The following is a 19,665-nucleotide window of genomic DNA, read 5'->3' on the forward strand; positions in this document are numbered from 1 at the left end:
CAGAAAGAGCTAGCCTGGAAAGCTGTTGCTCAGCCTCATCTGCCCATGGCACTGCTCGCACAGAGGCACAGAGACTGGGGCTGCTTGCTTGTCTTGCCCCCTGAAACTTCAAACGTAGCTTAGGTGGTCCTTTATGGGCGCCTCCGGCAGCCCTGCTCCCAAAATGCAAACGACTGCAGATAGCTGGCAGCCAGAAAGAGCTAGCCTGGAAAGCTGTTGCTCAGCCTCATCTGCCCATGGCACTGCTCGCACAGAGGCACAGAGACTGGGGCTGCTTGCTTGTCTTGACCCCTCAAACTTCAAACGTAGCTTAGGTGGTCCGTGCCGGGCGCCTCCGGCAGCCCTGCTCCCAAAATGCGAACGTCTGCAGATAGCTGGCAGCCAGAAAGAGCTAGCCTGGAAAGCTGTTGCTCAGCCTCATCTGCCCATGGCACTGCTCGCACAGAGGCACAGAGACTGGGGCTGCTTGCTTGTCTTGCCCCCTCAAACTTCAAACGTATCTTAGGTGGTGCGTTCCGGGCGCCTCCCGCAGCCCTGCTCTGAAAATGCGAACGTCTGCAGATAGCTGGCAGGCAGAAAGAGCTAGCCTGGAAAGCTGTTGCTCAGCGTCATCTGCCCATGGCACTGCTCGCACAGAGGCACAGAGACTGGGGCTGCTTGCTTGTCTTGCCCCCTCAAACTTCAAAAGTAGCTTAGGTGGTCCTTTCCGGGCGCCTCCGGCAGCCCTGCTCCCAAAATGCAAAAGTCTGCAGATAGCTGGCAGCCAGAAAGAGCTAGCCTGGAAAGCTGTTGCTCAGCCTCATCTGCCCATGGCACTGCTCGCACAGAGGCACAGAGACTGGGGCTGCTTGCTTGTCTTGCCCCCTCAAACTTCAAACGTAGCTTAGGTGGTCCGTGCTGGAAGCCTCCGGCAGCCCTGCTCTGAAAATGCGAACGTCTGCAGATAGCTGGCAGGCAGAAAGAGCTAGCCTGGAAAGCTGTTGCTCAGCCTCATCTGCCCATGGCACTGCTCGCACAGAGGCACAGAGACTGGGGCTGCTTGCTTGTCTTGCCACCTCAAACTTCAAACGTAGCTTAGGTGGTCCATGCCGGGCGCCTCCCGCAGCCCTGCTCTGAAAATGCGAACGTCTGCAGATAGCTGGCAGGCAGAAAGAGCTAGCCTGGAAAGCTGTTGCTCAGCGTCATCTGCCCATGGCACTGCTCGCACAGAGGCACAGAGACTGGGGCTGCTTGCTTGTCTTGCCCCCTCAAACTTCAAACGTAGCTTAGGTGGTCCTTTATGGGCGCCTCCGGCAGCCCTGCTCCCAAAATGCAAAAGTCTGCAGATAGCTGGCAGCCAGAAAGAGCTAGCCTGGAAAGCTGTTGCTCAGCGTCATCTGCCCATGGCACTGCTCGCACAGAGGCACAGAGACTGGGGCTGCTTGCTTGTCTTGACCCCTCAAACTTCAAACGTAGCTTAGGTGGTCCGTGCCGGAAGCCTCCGGCAGCCCTGCTCTGAAAATGCAAACGTCTGCAGATAGCTGGCAGCCAGAAAGAGCTAGCCTGGAAAGCTGTTGCTCAGCCTCATCTGCCCATGGCACTGCTCGCACAGAGGCACAGAGACTGGGCTGCTTGCTTGTCTTGCCCCCTCAAACTTCAAACGTATCTTAGGTGGTGCGTTCCGGGCGCCTCCGGCAGCCCTGCTCTGAAAATGCGAACGTCTGCAGATAGCTGGCAGGCAGAAAGTGCTAGCCTGGAAAGGTGTTGCTCCGCGTCATCTGCCCATGGCACTGCTCGCACAGAGGCACAGAGACTGGGGCTGCTTGCTTGTCTTGCCCCCTCAAACTTCAAACGTAGCTTAGCTGGTGCGTTCCGGGCGCCTCCGGCAGCCCTGCTCTGAAAATGCGAACGTCTGCAGATAGCTGGCAGGCAGAAAGAGCTAGCCTGGAAAGCTGTTGCTCAGCCTCATCTGCCCATGGCACTGCTCGCACAGAGGCACAGAGACTGGGGCTGCTTGCTTGTCTTGACCCCTCAAACTTCAAACGTAGCTTAGGTGGTCCGTGCCGGAATACTCCGGCAGCCCTGCTCTGAAAATGCGAACGTCTGCAGATAGCTGGCAGCCAGAAAGAGCTAGCCTGGAAAGCTGTTGCTCAGCCTCATCTGCCCATGGCACTGCTCGCACAGAGGCACAGAGACTGGGGCTGCTTGCTTGTCTTGACCCCTCAAACTTCAAACGTAGCTTACGTGGTCCTTGCCGGGCAACTCCGGCAGCGCTGCTCCCAAAATGCAAACGTCTGCAGATAGCTGGCAGCCAGAAAGAGCTAGCCTGGAAAGCTGTTGCTCAGCCTCATCTGCCCATGGCACTGCTCGCACAGAGGCACAGAGACTGGGGCTGCTTGCTTGTCTTGACCCCTCAAACTTCAAACGTAGCTTAGGTGGTCCGTGCCGGAAGCCTCCGGCAGCCCTGCTCCCAAAATGCGAACGTCTGCAGATAGCTGGCAGCCAGAAAGAGCTAGCCTGGAAAGCTGTTGCTCAGCCTCATCTGCCCATGGCACTGCTCGCACAGAGGCACAGAGACTGGGGCTGCTTGCTTGTCTTGACTCCTCAAACTTCAAACGTAGCTTACGTGGTGCGTTCCGGGCTCCTCCGGCAGCCCTGCTCTGAAAATGCGGACGTCTGCAGATAGCTGGCAGCCAGAAAGAGCTAGCCTGGAAAGCTGTTGCTCCGCGTCATCTGCCCATGGCACTGCTCGCACAGAGGCACAGAGACTGGGGCTGCTTGCTTGTCTTGCCACCTCAAACTTCAAACGTAGCTTAGGTGGTCCGTGCCGGGCGCCTCCCGCAGCCCTGCTCTGAAAATGCAAACGTCTGCAGATAGCTGGCAGGCAGAAAGAGCTAGCCTGGAAAGCTGTTGCTCAGCGTCATCTGCCCATGGCACTGCTCGCACAGAGGCACAGAGACTGGGGCTGCTTGCTTGTCTTGCCCCCTCAAACTTCAAACGTAGCTTAGCTGGTCCGTGCCGGAATCCTCCGGCAGCCCTGCTCTGAAAATGCGAACGTCTGCAGATAGCTGGCAGCCAGAAAGAGCTAGCCTGGAAAGCTGTTGCTCAGCCTCATCTCCCCATGGCACTGCTCGCACAGAGGCACAGAGACTGGAGCTGCTTGCTTCTCTTGACCCCTCAAACTTCAAACGTAGCTTAGGTGGTCCGTGCCGGAAGCCTCCGGCAGCCCTGCTCTGAAAATGCAAACGTCTGCAGATAGCTGGCAGCCAGAAAGAGCTAGCCTGGAAAGCTGTTGCTCAGCCTCATCTGCCCATGGCACTGCTCGCACAGAGGCACAGAGACTGGGGCTGCTTGCTTGTCTTGCCGCCTCAAACTTCAAACGTAGCTTAGGTGGTCCGTGCCGGGCGCCTCCGGCAGCCCTGATCTAAATATGCGAACATCTGCAGATAGCTGGCAGCCAGAAAGAGCTAGCCTGGAAAGCTGTTGCTCAGCGTCATCTGCCCATGGCACTGCTCGCACAGAGGCACAGAGACTGGGGCTGCTTGCTTGTCTTGCCCCCTCAAACTTCAAACGTATCTTAGGTGGTCTGTGCCGGGCGCCTCCGGCAGCCCTGCTCTAAAAATGCGAACGTCTGCAGATAGCTGGCAGGCAGAAAGAGCTAGCCTGGAAAGCTGTTGCTCAGCCTCATCTGCCCATGGCACTGCTCGCACAGAGGCACAGAGACTGGGGCTGCTTGCTTGTCTTGCCCCCTCAAACTTCAAACGCAGCTTAGGTGGTCCGTGCCGGGCGCCTCCGGCAGCCCTGCTCCCAAAATGCGAACGTCTGCAGATAGCTGGCAGGCAGAAAGAGCTAGCCCGGAAAGCTGTTGCTCAGCCTCATCTGCCCATGGCACTGCTCGCACAGAGGCACAGAGACTGGGGCTGCTTGCTTGTCTTGCCCCCTCAAACTTCAAACGTAGCTTAGGTGGTGCGTTCCGGGCGCCTCCGGCAGCCCTGCTCTGAAAATGCGAACGTCTGCAGATAGCTGGCAGGCAGAAAGAACTAGCCTGGAAAGCTGTTGCTCCGCGTCATCTGCCCATGGCACTGCTCGCACAGAGGCACAGAGACTGGGGCTGCTTGCTTGTCTTGCCACCTCAAACTTCAAACGTAGCTTAGGTGGTCCGTGCCGGGCGCCTCCCGCAGCCCTGCTCTGAAAATGCGAACGTCTGCAGATAGCTGGCAGCCAGAAAGAGCTAGCCTGGAAAGCTGTTGCTCAGCCTCATCTGCCCATGGCACTGCTCGCACAGAGGCACAGAGACTGGGGCTGCTTGCTTGTCTTGCCCCCTCAAACTTCAAACGCAGCTTAGGTGGTCCGTTCCGGGCGCCTCCGGCAGCCCTGCTTCCAAAATGCGAACGTCTGCAGATAGCTGGCAGCCAGAAAGAGCTAGCCCGGAAAGCTGTTGCTCAGCCTCATCTGCCCATGGCACTGCTCGCACAGAGGCACAGAGACTGGGGCTGCTTGCTTGTCTTGCCGCCTCAAACTTCAAACGTAGCTTAGGTGGTGCGTGCCGGGCGCCTCCGGCAGCCCTGCTCTGAAAATGCGAACGTCTGCAGATAGCTGGCAGGCAGAAAGAGCTAGCCTGGAAAGCTGTTGCTCAGCCTCATCTGCCCATGGCACTGCTCGCACAGAGGCACAGAGACTGGGGCTGCTTGCTTCTCTTGCCCCCTCAAACTTCAAACGTAGCTTAGGTGGTCCGTGCCGGGCGCCTCCGGCTGCCCTGCTCTGAAAATGCAAACGTCTGCAGATAGCTGGCAGCCAGAAAGAGCTAGCCTGGAAAGCTGTTGCTCAGCCTCATCTGCCCATGGCACTGCTCGCACAGAGGCACAGAGACTGGGGCTGCTTGCTTGTCTTGACCCCTCAAACTTCAAACGTATCTTAGGTGGTGCGTTCCGGGCGCCTCCGGCAGCCCTGCTCTGAAAATGCGGACGTCTGCAGATAGCTGGCAGGCAGAAAGAGCTAGCCTGGAAAGCTGTTGCTCCGCGTCATCTGCCCATGGCACTGCTCGCACAGAGGCACAGAGACTGGGGCTGCTTGCTTGTCTTGCCACCTCAAACTTCCAACGTAGCTTAGGTGGTCCGTGCCGGGCGCCTCCCGCAGCCCTGCTCTGAAAATGCGAACGTCTGCCGATAGCTGGCAGGCAGAAAGAGCTAGCCTGGAAAGCTGTTGCTCAGCCTCATCTGCCCATGGCACTGCTCGCACAGAGGCACAGAGACTGGGTCTGCTTGCTTGTCTTGCCCCCTAAAACTTCAAACGTATCTTAGGTGGTCCTTTATGGGCGCCTCCGGCAGCCCTGCTAGCAAAATACAAAAGTCTGCAGATAGCTGGCAGCCAGAAAGAGCTAGCCTGGAAAGCTGTTGCTCAGCCTCATCTGCCCATGGCACTGCTCGCACAGAGGCACAGAGACTGGGGCTGCTTGCTTGTCTTGCCGCCTCAAACTTCAAACGTAGCTTAGGTGGTCCGTGCCGGAAGCCTCCGGCAGCCCTGCTCTGAAAATGCGAACGTCTGCAGATAGCTGGCAGGCAGAAAGAGCTAGCCTGGAAAGCTGTTGCTCAGCCTCATCTGCCCATGGCACTGCTCGCACAGAGGCACAGAGACTGGGGCTGCTTGCTTGTCTTGCCCCCTCAAACTTCAAACGTAGCTTAGGTGGTGCGTTCCGGGCGCCTCCGGCAGCCCTGCTCTGAAAATGCGAACGTCTGCAGATAGCTGGCAGGCAGAAAGTGCTAGCCTGGAAAGGTGTTGCTCCGCGTCATCTGCCCATGGCACTGCTCGCACAGAGGCACAGAGACTGGGGCTGCTTGCTTGTCTTGCCCCCTCAAACTTCAAACGTAGCTTAGGTGGTGCGTTCCGGGCGCCTCCGGCAGCCCTCCTCTGAAAATGCGAACGTCTGCAGATAGCTGGCAGGCAGAAAGAGCTAGCCTGGAAAGCTGTTGCTCAGCGTCATCTGCCCATGGCACTGCTCGCACAGAGGCACAGAGACTGGGGCTGCTTGCTTGTCTTGCCCCCTCAAACTTCAAACGTAGCTTAGGTGTTCCGTGCCGGAATCCTCCGGCAGCCCTGCTCTGAAAATGCGAACGTCTGCAGATAGCTGGCAGCCAGAAAGAGCTAGCCTGGAAAGCTGTTGCTCAGCCTCATCTGCCCATGGCACTGCTCGCACAGAGGCACAGAGACTGGAGCTGCTTGCTTCTCTTGACCCCTCAAACTTCAAACGTAGCTTAGGTGGTCCGTGCCGGAAGCCTCCGGCAGCCCTGCTCTGAAAATGCAAACGTCTGCAGATAGCTGGCAGCCAGAAAGAGCTAGCCTGGAAAGCTGTTGCTCAGCCTCATCTGCCCATGGCACTGCTCGCACAGAGGCACAGAGACTGGGGCTGCTTGCTTGTCTTGCCGCCTCAAACTTCAAACGTAGCTTAGGTGGTCCGTGCCGGGCGCCTCCGGCACCCCTACTCTTAAAATGCGAACGTCTGCAGATAGCTGGCAGCCAGAAAGAGCTAGCCTGGAAAGCTGTTGCTCAGCCTCATCTGCCCATGGCACTGCTCGCACAGAGGCACAGAGACTGGGGCTGCTTGCTTGTCTTGACCCCTCAAACTTCAAACGTAGCTTAGGTGGTCCGTGCCGGGCGCCTCCGGCAGCCCTGCTCCCAAAATGCGAACGTCTGCAGATAGCTGGCAGCCAGAAAGAGCTAGCCTGGAAAGCTGTTGCTCAGCCTCATCTGCCCATGGCACTGCTCGCACAGAGGCACAGAGACTGGGGCTGCTTGCTTGTCTTGCCCCCTCAAACTTCAAACGTATCTTAGGTGGTGCGTTCCGGGCGCCTCCGGCAGCCCTGCTCTAAAAATGCGAACGTCTGCAGATAGCTGGCAGGCAGAAAGAGCTAGCCTGGAAAGCTGTTGCTCAGCCTCATCTGCCCATGGCACTGCTCGCACAGAGGCACAGAGACTGGGGCTGCTTGCTTGTCTTGCCCCCTGAAACTTCAAACGTAGCTTAGGTGGTCCTTTATGGGCGCCTCCGGCAGCCCTGCTCCCAAAATGCAAACGACTGCAGATAGCTGGCAGCCAGAAAGAGCTAGCCTGGAAAGCTGTTGCTCAGCCTCATCTGCCCATGGCACTGCTCGCACAGAGGCACAGAGACTGGGGCTGCTTGCTTGTCTTGACCCCTCAAACTTCAAACGTAGCTTAGGTGGTCCGTGCCGGGCGCCTCCGGCAGCCCTGCTCCCAAAATGCGAACGTCTGCAGATAGCTGGCAGCCAGAAAGAGCTAGCCTGGAAAGCTGTTGCTCAGCCTCATCTGCCCATGGCACTGCTCGCACAGAGGCACAGAGACTGGGGCTGCTTGCTTGTCTTGCCCCCTCAAACTTCAAACGTATCTTAGGTGGTGCGTTCCGGGCGCCTCCCGCAGCCCTGCTCTGAAAATGCGAACGTCTGCAGATAGCTGGCAGGCAGAAAGAGCTAGCCTGGAAAGCTGTTGCTCAGCGTCATCTGCCCATGGCACTGCTCGCACAGAGGCACAGAGACTGGGGCTGCTTGCTTGTCTTGCCCCCTCAAACTTCAAAAGTAGCTTAGGTGGTCCTTTCCGGGCGCCTCCGGCAGCCCTGCTCCCAAAATGCAAAAGTCTGCAGATAGCTGGCAGCCAGAAAGAGCTAGCCTGGAAAGCTGTTGCTCAGCCTCATCTGCCCATGGCACTGCTCGCACAGAGGCACAGAGACTGGGGCTGCTTGCTTGTCTTGCCCCCTCAAACTTCAAACGTAGCTTAGGTGGTCCGTGCTGGAAGCCTCCGGCAGCCCTGCTCTGAAAATGCGAACGTCTGCAGATAGCTGGCAGGCAGAAAGAGCTAGCCTGGAAAGCTGTTGCTCAGCCTCATCTGCCCATGGCACTGCTCGCACAGAGGCACAGAGACTGGGGCTGCTTGCTTGTCTTGCCACCTCAAACTTCAAACGTAGCTTAGGTGGTCCGTGCCGGGCGCCTCCCGCAGCCCTGCTCTGAAAATGCGAACGTCTGCAGATAGCTGGCAGGCAGAAAGAGCTAGCCTGGAAAGCTGTTGCTCAGCGTCATCTGCCCATGGCACTGCTCGCACAGAGGCACAGAGACTGGGGCTGCTTGCTTGTCTTGCCCCCTCAAACTTCAAACGTAGCTTAGGTGGTCCTTTATGGGCGCCTCCGGCAGCCCTGCTCCCAAAATGCAAAAGTCTGCAGATAGCTGGCAGCCAGAAAGAGCTAGCCTGGAAAGCTGTTGCTCAGCGTCATCTGCCCATGGCACTGCTCGCACAGAGGCACAGAGACTGGGGCTGCTTGCTTGTCTTGACCCCTCAAACTTCAAACGTAGCTTAGGTGGTCCGTGCCGGAAGCCTCCGGCAGCCCTGCTCTGAAAATGCAAACGTCTGCAGATAGCTGGCAGCCAGAAAGAGCTAGCCTGGAAAGCTGTTGCTCAGCCTCATCTGCCCATGGCACTGCTCGCACAGAGGCACAGAGACTGGGCTGCTTGCTTGTCTTGCCCCCTCAAACTTCAAACGTATCTTAGGTGGTGCGTTCCGGGCGCCTCCGGCAGCCCTGCTCTGAAAATGCGAACGTCTGCAGATAGCTGGCAGGCAGAAAGTGCTAGCCTGGAAAGGTGTTGCTCCGCGTCATCTGCCCATGGCACTGCTCGCACAGAGGCACAGAGACTGGGGCTGCTTGCTTGTCTTGCCCCCTCAAACTTCAAACGTAGCTTAGCTGGTGCGTTCCGGGCGCCTCCGGCAGCCCTGCTCTGAAAATGCGAACGTCTGCAGATAGCTGGCAGGCAGAAAGAGCTAGCCTGGAAAGCTGTTGCTCAGCCTCATCTGCCCATGGCACTGCTCGCACAGAGGCACAGAGACTGGGGCTGCTTGCTTGTCTTGACCCCTCAAACTTCAAACGTAGCTTAGGTGGTCCGTGCCGGAATCCTCCGGCAGCCCTGCTCTGAAAATGCGAACGTCTGCAGATAGCTGGCAGCCAGAAAGAGCTAGCCTGGAAAGCTGTTGCTCAGCCTCATCTGCCCATGGCACTGCTCGCACAGAGGCACAGAGACTGGGGCTGCTTGCTTGTCTTGACCCCTCAAACTTCAAACGTAGCTTACGTGGTCCTTGCCGGGCAACTCCGGCAGCGCTGCTCCCAAAATGCAAACGTCTGCAGATAGCTGGCAGCCAGAAAGAGCTAGCCTGGAAAGCTGTTGCTCAGCCTCATCTGCCCATGGCACTGCTCGCACAGAGGCACAGAGACTGGGGCTGCTTGCTTGTCTTGCCCCCTCAAACTTCAAACGTAGCTTAGGTGGTCCGTGCCGGAAGCCTCCGGCAGCCCTGCTCCCAAAATGCGAACGTCTGCAGATAGCTGGCAGCCAGAAAGAGCTAGCCTGGAAAGCTGTTGCTCAGCCTCATCTGCCCATGGCACTGCTCGCACAGAGGCACAGAGACTGGGGCTGCTTGCTTGTCTTGACTCCTCAAACTTCAAACGTAGCTTACGTGGTGCGTTCCGGGCTCCTCCGGCAGCCCTGCTCTGAAAATGCGGACGTCTGCAGATAGCTGGCAGCCAGAAAGAGCTAGCCTGGAAAGCTGTTGCTCCGCGTCATCTGCCCATGGCACTGCTCGCACAGAGGCACAGAGACTGGGGCTGCTTGCTTGTCTTGCCACCTCAAACTTCAAACGTAGCTTAGGTGGTCCGTGCCGGGCGCCTCCCGCAGCCCTGCTCTGAAAATGCAAACGTCTGCAGATAGCTGGCAGGCAGAAAGAGCTAGCCTGGAAAGCTGTTGCTCAGCGTCATCTGCCCATGGCACTGCTCGCACAGAGGCACAGAGACTGGGGCTGCTTGCTTGTCTTGCCCCCTCAAACTTCAAACGTAGCTTAGCTGGTCCGTGCCGGAATCCTCCGGCAGCCCTGCTCTGAAAATGCGAACGTCTGCAGATAGCTGGCAGCCAGAAAGAGCTAGCCTGGAAAGCTGTTGCTCAGCCTCATCTCCCCATGGCACTGCTCGCACAGAGGCACAGAGACTGGAGCTGCTTGCTTCTCTTGCCCCCTCAAACTTCAAACGTAGCTTAGGTGGTCCGTGCCGGAAGCCTCCGGCAGCCCTGCTCTGAAAATGCAAACGTCTGCAGATAGCTGGCAGCCAGAAAGAGCTAGCCTGGAAAGCTGTTGCTCAGCCTCATCTGCCCATGGCACTGCTCGCACAGAGGCACAGAGACTGGGGCTGCTTGCTTGTCTTGCCGCCTCAAACTTCAAACGTAGCTTAGGTGGTCCGTGCCGGGCGCCTCCGGCAGCCCTGATCTAAATATGCGAACATCTGCAGATAGCTGGCAGCCAGAAAGAGCTAGCCTGGAAAGCTGTTGCTCAGCCTCATCTGCCCATGGCACTGCTCGCACAGAGGCACAGAGACTGGGGCTGCTTGCTTGTCTTGCCCCCTCAAACTTCAAACGTAGCTTAGGTGGTCCGTGCCGGGCGCCTCCGGCAGCCCTGCTCCCAAAATGCGAACGTCTGCAGATAGCTGGCAGCCAGAAAGAGCTAGCCTGGAAAGCTGTTGCTCAGCGTCATCTGCCCATGGCACTGCTCGCACAGAGGCACAGAGACTGGGGCTGCTTGCTTGTCTTGCCCCCTCAAACTTCAAACGTATCTTAGGTGGTCTGTGCCGGGCGCCTCCGGCAGCCCTGCTCTAAAAATGCGAACGTCTGCAGATAGCTGGCAGGCAGAAAGAGCTAGCCTGGAAAGCTGTTGCTCAGCCTCATCTGCCCATGGCACTGCTCGCACAGAGGCACAGAGACTGGGGCTGCTTGCTTGTCTTGCCCCCTCAAACTTCAAACGCAGCTTAGGTGGTCCGTGCCGGGCGCCTCCGGCAGCCCTGCTCCCAAAATGCGAACGTCTGCAGATAGCTGGCAGGCAGAAAGAGCTAGCCCGGAAAGCTGTTGCTCAGCCTCATCTGCCCATGGCACTGCTCGCACAGAGGCACAGAGACTGGGGCTGCTTGCTTGTCTTGCCCCCTCAAACTTCAAACGTAGCTTAGGTGGTGCGTTCCGGGCGCCTCCGGCAGCCCTGCTCTGAAAATGCGAACGTCTGCAGATAGCTGGCAGGCAGAAAGAACTAGCCTGGAAAGCTGTTGCTCCGCGTCATCTGCCCATGGCACTGCTCGCACAGAGGCACAGAGACTGGGGCTGCTTGCTTGTCTTGCCACCTCAAACTTCAAACGTAGCTTAGGTGGTCCGTGCCGGGCGCCTCCCGCAGCCCTGCTCTGAAAATGCGAACGTCTGCAGATAGCTGGCAGCCAGAAAGAGCTAGCCTGGAAAGCTGTTGCTCAGCCTCATCTGCCCATGGCACTGCTCGCACAGAGGCACAGAGACTGGGGCTGCTTGCTTGTCTTGCCCCCTCAAACTTCAAACGCAGCTTAGGTGGTCCGTGCCGGGCGCCTCCGGCAGCCCTGCTTCCAAAATGCGAACGTCTGCAGATAGCTGGCAGCCAGAAAGAGCTAGCCCGGAAAGCTGTTGCTCAGCCTCATCTGCCCATGGCACTGCTCGCACAGAGGCACAGAGACTGGGGCTGCTTGCTTGTCTTGCCGCCTCAAACTTCAAACGTAGCTTAGGTGGTGCGTGCCGGGCGCCTCCGGCAGCCCTGCTCTGAAAATGCGAACGTCTGCAGATAGCTGGCAGGCAGAAAGAGCTAGCCTGGAAAGCTGTTGCTCAGCCTCATCTGCCCATGGCACTGCTCGCACAGAGGCACAGAGACTGGGGCTGCTTGCTTCTCTTGCCCCCTCAAACTTCAAACGTAGCTTAGGTGGTCCGTGCCGGGCGCCTCCGGCTGCCCTGCTCTGAAAATGCAAACGTCTGCAGATAGCTGGCAGCCAGAAAGAGCTAGCCTGGAAAGCTGTTGCTCAGCCTCATCTGCCCATGGCACTGCTCGCACAGAGGCACAGAGACTGGGGCTGCTTGCTTGTCTTGACCCCTCAAACTTCAAACGTATCTTAGGTGGTGCGTTCCGGGCGCCTCCGGCAGCCCTGCTCTGAAAATGCGGACGTCTGCAGATAGCTGGCAGGCAGAAAGAGCTAGCCTGGAAAGCTGTTGCTCCGCGTCATCTGCCCATGGCACTGCTCGCACAGAGGCACAGAGACTGGGGCTGCTTGCTTGTCTTGCCACCTCAAACTTCCAACGTAGCTTAGGTGGTCCGTGCCGGGCGCCTCCCGCAGCCCTGCTCTGAAAATGCGAACGTCTGCCGATAGCTGGCAGGCAGAAAGAGCTAGCCTGGAAAGCTGTTGCTCAGCGTCATCTGCCCATGGCACTGCTCGCACAGAGGCACAGAGACTGGGTCTGCTTGCTTGTCTTGCCCCCTCAAACTTCAAACGTATCTTAGGTGGTCCTTTATGGGCGCCTCCGGCAGCCCTGCTCCCAAAATGCAAAAGTCTGCAGATAGCTGGCAGCCAGAAAGAGCTAGCCTGGAAAGCTGTTGCTCAGCCTCATCTGCCCATGGCACTGCTCGCACAGAGGCACAGAGACTGGGGCTGCTTGCTTGTCTTGCCGCCTCAAACTTCAAACGTAGCTTAGGTGGTCCGTGCCGGAAGCCTCCGGCAGCCCTGCTCTGAAAATGCGAACGTCTGCAGATAGCTGGCAGGCAGAAAGAGCTAGCCTGGAAAGCTGTTGCTCAGCCTCATCTGCCCATGGCACTGCTCGCACAGAGGCACAGAGACTGGGGCTGCTTGCTTGTCTTGCCCCCTCAAACTTCAAACGTAGCTTAGGTGGTGCGTTCCGGGCGCCTCCGGCAGCCCTGCTCTGAAAATGCGAACGTCTGCAGATAGCTGGCAGGCAGAAAGTGCTAGCCTGGAAAGGTGTTGCTCCGCGTCATCTGCCCATGGCACTGCTCGCACAGAGGCACAGAGACTGGGGCTGCTTGCTTGTCTTGCCCCCTCAAACTTCAAACGTAGCTTAGGTGGTGCGTTCCGGGCGCCTCCGGCAGCCCTCCTCTGAAAATGCGAACGTCTGCAGATAGCTGGCAGGCAGAAAGAGCTAGCCTGGAAAGCTGTTGCTCAGCGTCATCTGCCCATGGCACTGCTCGCACAGAGGCACAGAGACTGGGGCTGCTTGCTTGTCTTGCCCCCTCAAACTTCAAACGTAGCTTAGGTGTTCCGTGCCGGAATCCTCCGGCAGCCCTGCTCTGAAAATGCGAACGTCTGCAGATAGCTGGCAGCCAGAAAGAGCTAGCCTGGAAAGCTGTTGCTCAGCCTCATCTGCCCATGGCACTGCTCGCACAGAGGCACAGAGACTGGAGCTGCTTGCTTCTCTTGACCCCTCAAACTTCAAACGTAGCTTAGGTGGTCCGTGCCGGAAGCCTCCGGCAGCCCTGCTCTGAAAATGCAAACGTCTGCAGATAGCTGGCAGCCAGAAAGAGCTAGCCTGGAAAGCTGTTGCTCAGCCTCATCTGCCCATGGCACTGCTCGCACAGAGGCACAGAGACTGGGGCTGCTTGCTTGTCTTGCCGCCTCAAACTTCAAACGTAGCTTAGGTGGTCCGTGCCGGGCGCCTCCGGCACCCCTACTCTTAAAATGCGAACGTCTGCAGATAGCTGGCAGCCAGAAAGAGCTAGCCTGGAAAGCTGTTGCTCAGCCTCATCTGCCCATGGCACTGCTCGCACAGAGGCACAGAGACTGGGGCTGCTTGCTTGTCTTGCCCCCTCAAACTTCAAACGTAGCTTAGGTGGTCCGTGCCGGGCGCCTCCGGCAGCCCTGCTCCCAAAATGCGAACGTCTGCAGATAGCTGGCAGCCAGAAAGAGCTAGCCTGGAAAGCTGTTGCTCAGCCTCATCTGCCCATGGCACTGCTCGCACAGAGGCACAGAGACTGGGGCTGCTTGCTTGTCTTGCCCCCTCAAACTTCAAACGTATCTTAGGTGGTGCGTTCCGGGCGCCTCCGGCAGCCCTGCTCTGAAAATGCGAACGTCTGCAGATAGCTGGCAGGCAGAAAGAGCTAGCCTGGAAAGCTGTTGCTCAGCCTCATCTGCCCATGGCACTGCTCGCACAGAGGCACAGAGACTGGGGCTGCTTGCTTGTCTTGCCCCCTCAAACTTCAAACGTAGCTTAGGTGGTCCTTTATGGGCGCCTCCGGCAGCCCTGCTCCCAAAATGCAAACGTCTGCAGATAGCTGGCAGCCAGAAAGAGCTAGCCTGGAAAGCTGTTGCTCAGCCTCATCTGCCCATGGCACTGCTCGCACAGAGGCACAGAGACTGGGGCTGCTTGCTTGTCTTGACCCCTCAAACTTCAAACGTAGCTTACGTGGTCCTTTCCGGGCAACTCCGGCAGCGCTGCTCCCAAAATGCAAACGTCTGCAGATAGCTGGCAGCCAGAAGGAGCTAGCCTGGAAAGCTGTTGCTCAGCCTCATCTGCCCATGGCACTGCTCGCACAGAGGCACAGAGACTGGGGCTGCTTGCTTGTCTTGACCACTCAAACTTCAAACGTAGCTTAGGTGGTCCGTGCCGGAAGCCTCCGGAAGCCCTGCTCTGAAAATGCGAACGTCTGCAGATAGCTGGCAGCCAGAAAGAGCTAGCCTGGAAAGCTGTTGCTCAGCCTCATCTGCCCATGGCACTGCTCGCACAGAGGCACAGAGACTGGGGCTGCTTGCTTGTCTTGCCACCTCAAACTTCAAACGTAGCTTAGGTGGTCCGTGCCGGAAGCCTCCGGCAGCCCTGCTCTGAAAATGCGAACGTCTGCAGATAGCTGGCAGGCAGAAAGAGCTAGCCTGGAAAGCTGTTGCTCAGCCTCATCTGCCCATGGCACTGCTCGCACAGAGGCACAGAGACTGGGGCTGCTTGCTTGTCTTGCCCCCTCAAACTTCAAACGTATCTTAGGTGGTCCGTGCCGGGCGCCTCCGGCAGCCCTGCTCCCAAAATGCAAACGTCTGCAGATAGCTGGCAGCCAGAAAGAGCTAGCCTGGAAAGCTGTTGCTCAGCCTCATCTGCCCATGGCACTGCTCGCACAGAGGCACAGAGACTGGGGCTGCTTGCTTGTCTTGCCCCCTCAAACTTCAAACGCAGCTTAGGTGGTCCGTGCCGGGCGCCTCCGGCAGCCCTGCTCCCAAAATGCGAACGTCTGCAGATAGCTGGCAGGCAGAAAGTGCTAGCCCGGAAAGCTGTTGCTCAGCCTCATCTGCCCATGGCACTGCTCGCACAGAGGCACAGAGACTGGGGCTGCTTGCTTGTCTTGCCCCCTCAAACTTCAAACGTAGCTTAGGTGGTGCGTTCCGGGCGCCTCCGGCAGCCCTGCTCTGAAAATGCGAACGTCTGCAGATAGCTGGCAGGCAGAAAGAGCTAGCCTGGAAAGCTGTTGCTCAGCGTCATCTGCCCATGGCACTGCTCGCACAGAGGCACAGAGACTGGGGCTGCTTGCTTGTCTTGCCCCCTCAAACTTCAAACGTATCTTAGGTGGTCCTTTATGGGCGCCTCCGGCAGCCCTGCTCCCAAAATGCAAAAGTCTGCAGATAGCTGGCAGCCAGAAAGAGCTAGCCTGGAAAGCTGTTGCTCAGCCTCATCTGCCCATGGCACTGCTCGCACAGAGGCACAGAGACTGGGGCTGCTTGCTTGTCTTGCCCCCTCAAACTTCAAACGTAGCTTAGGTGGTCCGTGCCGGAAACCTCCGGCAGCCCTGCTCTGAAAATGCGAACGTCTGCAGATAGCTGGCAGGCAGAAAGATCTAGCCTGGAAAGCTGTTGCTCAGCCTCATCTGCCCATGGCACTGCTCGCACAGAGGCACAGAGACTGGGGCTGCTTGCTTGTCTTGCCCCCTCAAACTTCAAACGTACCTTAGGTGGTGCGTTCCGGGCGCCTCCGGCAGCCCTGCTCTGAAAATGCGAACGTCTGCAGATAGCTGGCAGGCAGAAAGTGCTAGCCTGGAAAGGTGTTGCTCCGCGTCATCTGCCCATGGCACTGCTCGCACAGAGGCACAGAGACTGGGGCTGCTTGCTTGTCTTGCCCCCTCAAACTTCCAACGTAGCTTAGGTGGTGCGTTCCGGGCGCCTCCGGCAGCCCTGCTCTGAAAATGCGAACGTCTGCAGATAGCTGGCAGGCAGAAAGAGCTAGCCTGGAAAGCTGTTGCTCAGCGTCATCTGCCCATGGCACTGCTCGCACAGAGGCACAGAGACTGGGGCTGCTTGCTTGTCTTGACCCCTCAAACTTCAAACGTAGCTTAGGTGGTCCGTGCCGGAATCCTCCGGCAGCCCTGCTCTGAAAATGCGAACGTCTGCAGATAGCTGGCAGCCAGAAAGAGCTAGCCTGGAAAGCTGTTGCTCAGCCTCATCTGCCCATGGCACTGCTCGCACAGAGGCACAGAGACTGGAGCTGCTTGCTTCTCTTGACCCCTCAAACTTCAAACGTAGCTTAGGTGGTCCGTGCCGGAAGCCTCCGGCAGCCCTGCTCTGAAAATGCAAACGTCTGCAGATAGCTGGCAGCCAGAAAGAGCTAGCCTGGAAAGCTGTTGCTCAGCCTCATCTGCCCATGGCACTGCTCGCACAGAGGCACAGAGACTGGGGCTGCTTGCTTGTCTTGCCGCCTCAAACTTCAAACGTAGCTTAGGTGGTCCTTTCCGGGCGCCTCCGGCACCCCTACTCTTAAAATGCGAACGTCTGCAGATAGCTGGCAGCCAGAAAGAGCTAGCCTGGAAAGCTGTTGCTCAGCCTCATCTGCCCATGGCACTGCTCGCACAGAGGCACAGAGACTGGGGCTGCTTGCTTGTCTTGCCCCCTCAAACTTCAAACGTAGCTTAGGTGGTCCGTGACGGGCGCCTCCGGCAGCCCTGCTCCCAAAATGCGAACGTCTGCAGATAGCTGGCAGCCAGAAAGAGCTAGCCTGGAAAGCTGTTGCTCAGCCTCATCTGCCCATGGCACTGCTCGCACAGAGGCACAGAGACTGGGGCTGCTTGCTTGTCTTGCCACCTCAAACTTCAAACGTATCTTAGGTGGTGCGTTCCGGGCGCCTCCGGCAGCCCTGCTCTGAAAATGCGAACGTCTGCAGATAGCTGGCAGGCAGAAAGAGCTAGCCTGGAAAGCTGTTGCTCAGCCTCATCTGCCCATGGCACTGCTCGCACAGAGGCACAGAGACTGGGGCTGCTTGCTTGTCTTGCCCCCTCAAACTTCAAACGTAGCTTAGGTGGTCCTTTATGGGCGCCTCCGGCAGCCCTGCTCCCAAAATGCAAACGTCTGCAGATAGCTGGCAGCCAGAAAGAGCTAGCCTGGAAAGCTGTTGCTCAGCCTCATCTGCCCATGGCACTGCTCGCACAGAGGCACAGAGACTGGGGCTGCTTGCTTGTCTTGACCCCTCAAACTTCAAACGTAGCTTACGTGGTCCTTTCCGGGCAACTCCGGCAGCGCTGCTCCCAAAATGCGAACGTCTGCAGATAGCTGGCAGCCAGAAAGAGCTAGCCTGGAAAGCTGTTGCTCAGCCTCATCTGCCCATGGCACTGCTCGCACAGAGGCACAGAGACTGGGGCTGCTTGCTTGTCTTGCCCCCTCAAACTTGAAAAGTAGCATAGGTGGTCCTTTATGGGCGCCTCCGGCAGCCCTGCTCTGAAAATGCGAACGTCTGCAGATAGCTGGCAGGCAGAAAGAGCTAGCCTGGAAAGCTGTTGCTCAGCCTCATCTGCCCATGGCACTGCTCGCACAGAGGCACAGAGACTGGGGCTGCTTGCTTGTCTTGCCCCCTCAAACTTCAAACGTAGCTTAGGTGGTGCGTTCCGGGCGCCTCCGGCAGCCCTGCTCTGAAAATGCGAACGTCTGCAGATAGCTGGCAGGCAGAAAGAGCTAGCCTGGAAAGCTGTTGCTCAGCCTCATCTACCCATGGCACTGCTCGCACAGAGGCACAGAGACTGGGGCTGCTTGCTTGTCTTGCCACCTCAAACTTCAAACGTAGCTTAGGTGGTCCGTGCCGGGCGCCTCCGGCTGCCCTGCTCTGAAAATGCAAACGTCTGCAGATAGCTGGCAGCCAGAAAGAGCTAGCCTGGAAAGCTGTTGCTCAGCCTCATCTGCCCATGGCACTGCTCGCACAGAGGCACAGAGACTGGGGCTGCTTGCTTGTCTTGTCCCATCAAACTTCAAACGTAGCTTAGGTGGTGCGTTCCGGGCGCCTCCGGCAGCCCTGCTCTGAAAATGAGAACGTCTGCAGATAGCTGGCAGCCAGAAAGAGCTAGCCTGGAAAGCTGTTGCTCCGCGTCATCTGCCCATGGCACTGCTCGCACAGAGGCACAGAGACTGGGGCTGCTTGCTTGTCTTGACCCCTCAAACTTCAAACGTAGCTTACGTGGTCCTTTCCGGGCAACTCCGGCAGCGCTGCTCCCAAAATGCAAACGTCTGCAGATAGCTGGCAGCCAGAAAGAGCTAGCCTGGAAAGCTGTTGCTCAGCCTCATCTGCCCATGGCACTGCTCGCACAGAGGCACAGAGACTGGGGCTGCTTGCTTGTCTTGCCACCTCAAACTTCAAACGTAGCTTAGGTGGTCCGTGCCGGAAGCCTCCGGCAGCCCTGCTCTGAAAATGCGAACGTCTGCAGATAGCTGGCAGGCAGAAAGAGCTAGCCTGGAAAGCTGTTGCTCAGCCTCATCTGCCCATGGCACTGCTCGCACAGAGGCACAGAGACTGGGGCTGCTTGCTTGTCTTGCCCCCTCAAACTTCAAACGTAGCTTAGGTGGTCCGTGCCGGGCGCCTCCGGCAGCCCTGCTCCCAAAATGCAAACGTCTGCAGATAGCTGGCAGCCAGAAAGAGCTAGCCTGGAAAGCTGTTGCTCAGCCTCATCTGCCCATGGCACTGCTCGCACAGAGGCACAGAGACTGGGGCTGCTTGCTTGTCTTGCCACCTCAAACTTCAAACGTAGCTTAGGTGGTGCGTTCCGGGCGCCTCCGGCAGCCCTGCTCTGAAAATTCAAACGTCTGCAGATAGCTGGCAGCCAGAAAGAGCTAGCCTGGAAAGCTGTTGCTCAGCGTCATCTGCCCATGGCACTGCTCGCACAGAGGCACAGAGACTGGGGCTGCTTGCTTGTCTTGACCCCTCAAACTTCAAACGTAGCTTAGGTGGTCCGTGCCGGAAGCCTCCGGCAGCCCTGCTCTGAAAATGCGAACGTCTGCAGATAGCTGGCAGGCAGAAAGAGCTAGCCTGGAAAGCTGTTGCTCAGCCTCATCTGCCCATGGCACTGCTCGCACAGAGGCACAGAGACTGGGGCTGCTTGCTTGTCTTGCCCCCTCAAACTTCAAACGCAGCTTAGGTGGTCCGTGCCGGGCGCCTCCGGCAGCCCTGCTCCCAAAATGCGAACGTCTGCAGATAGCTGGCAGGCAGAAAGAGCTAGCCTGGAAAGCTGTTGCTAAGCGTCATCTGCCCATGGCACTGCTCGCACAGAGGCACAGAGACTGGGGCTGCTTGCTTGTCTTGCCCCCTCAAACTTCAAACGTAGCTTAGGTGGTGCGTTCCGGGTGCCTCCGGCAGCCCTGCTCTGAAAATGCGAACGTCTGCAGATAGCTGGCAGGCAGAAAGAGCTAGCCTGGAAAGCTGTTGCTCAGCCTCATCTGCCCATGGCACTGCTCGCACAGAGGCACAGAGACTGGGGCTGCTTGCTCGTCTTGCCCCCTCAAACTTCAAACGTAGCTTAGGTGGTCCGTGCCGGGCGCCTCCGGCTGCCCTGCTCTGAAAATGCAAACGTCTGCAGATAGCT

The sequence above is a fragment of the Opisthocomus hoazin genome, unplaced genomic scaffold (assembly GCF_030867145.1).
Source record: "Opisthocomus hoazin isolate bOpiHoa1 unplaced genomic scaffold, bOpiHoa1.hap1 HAP1_SCAFFOLD_67, whole genome shotgun sequence".
NCBI classification, from domain to species: Eukaryota; Metazoa; Chordata; class Aves; order Opisthocomiformes; family Opisthocomidae; genus Opisthocomus; species Opisthocomus hoazin.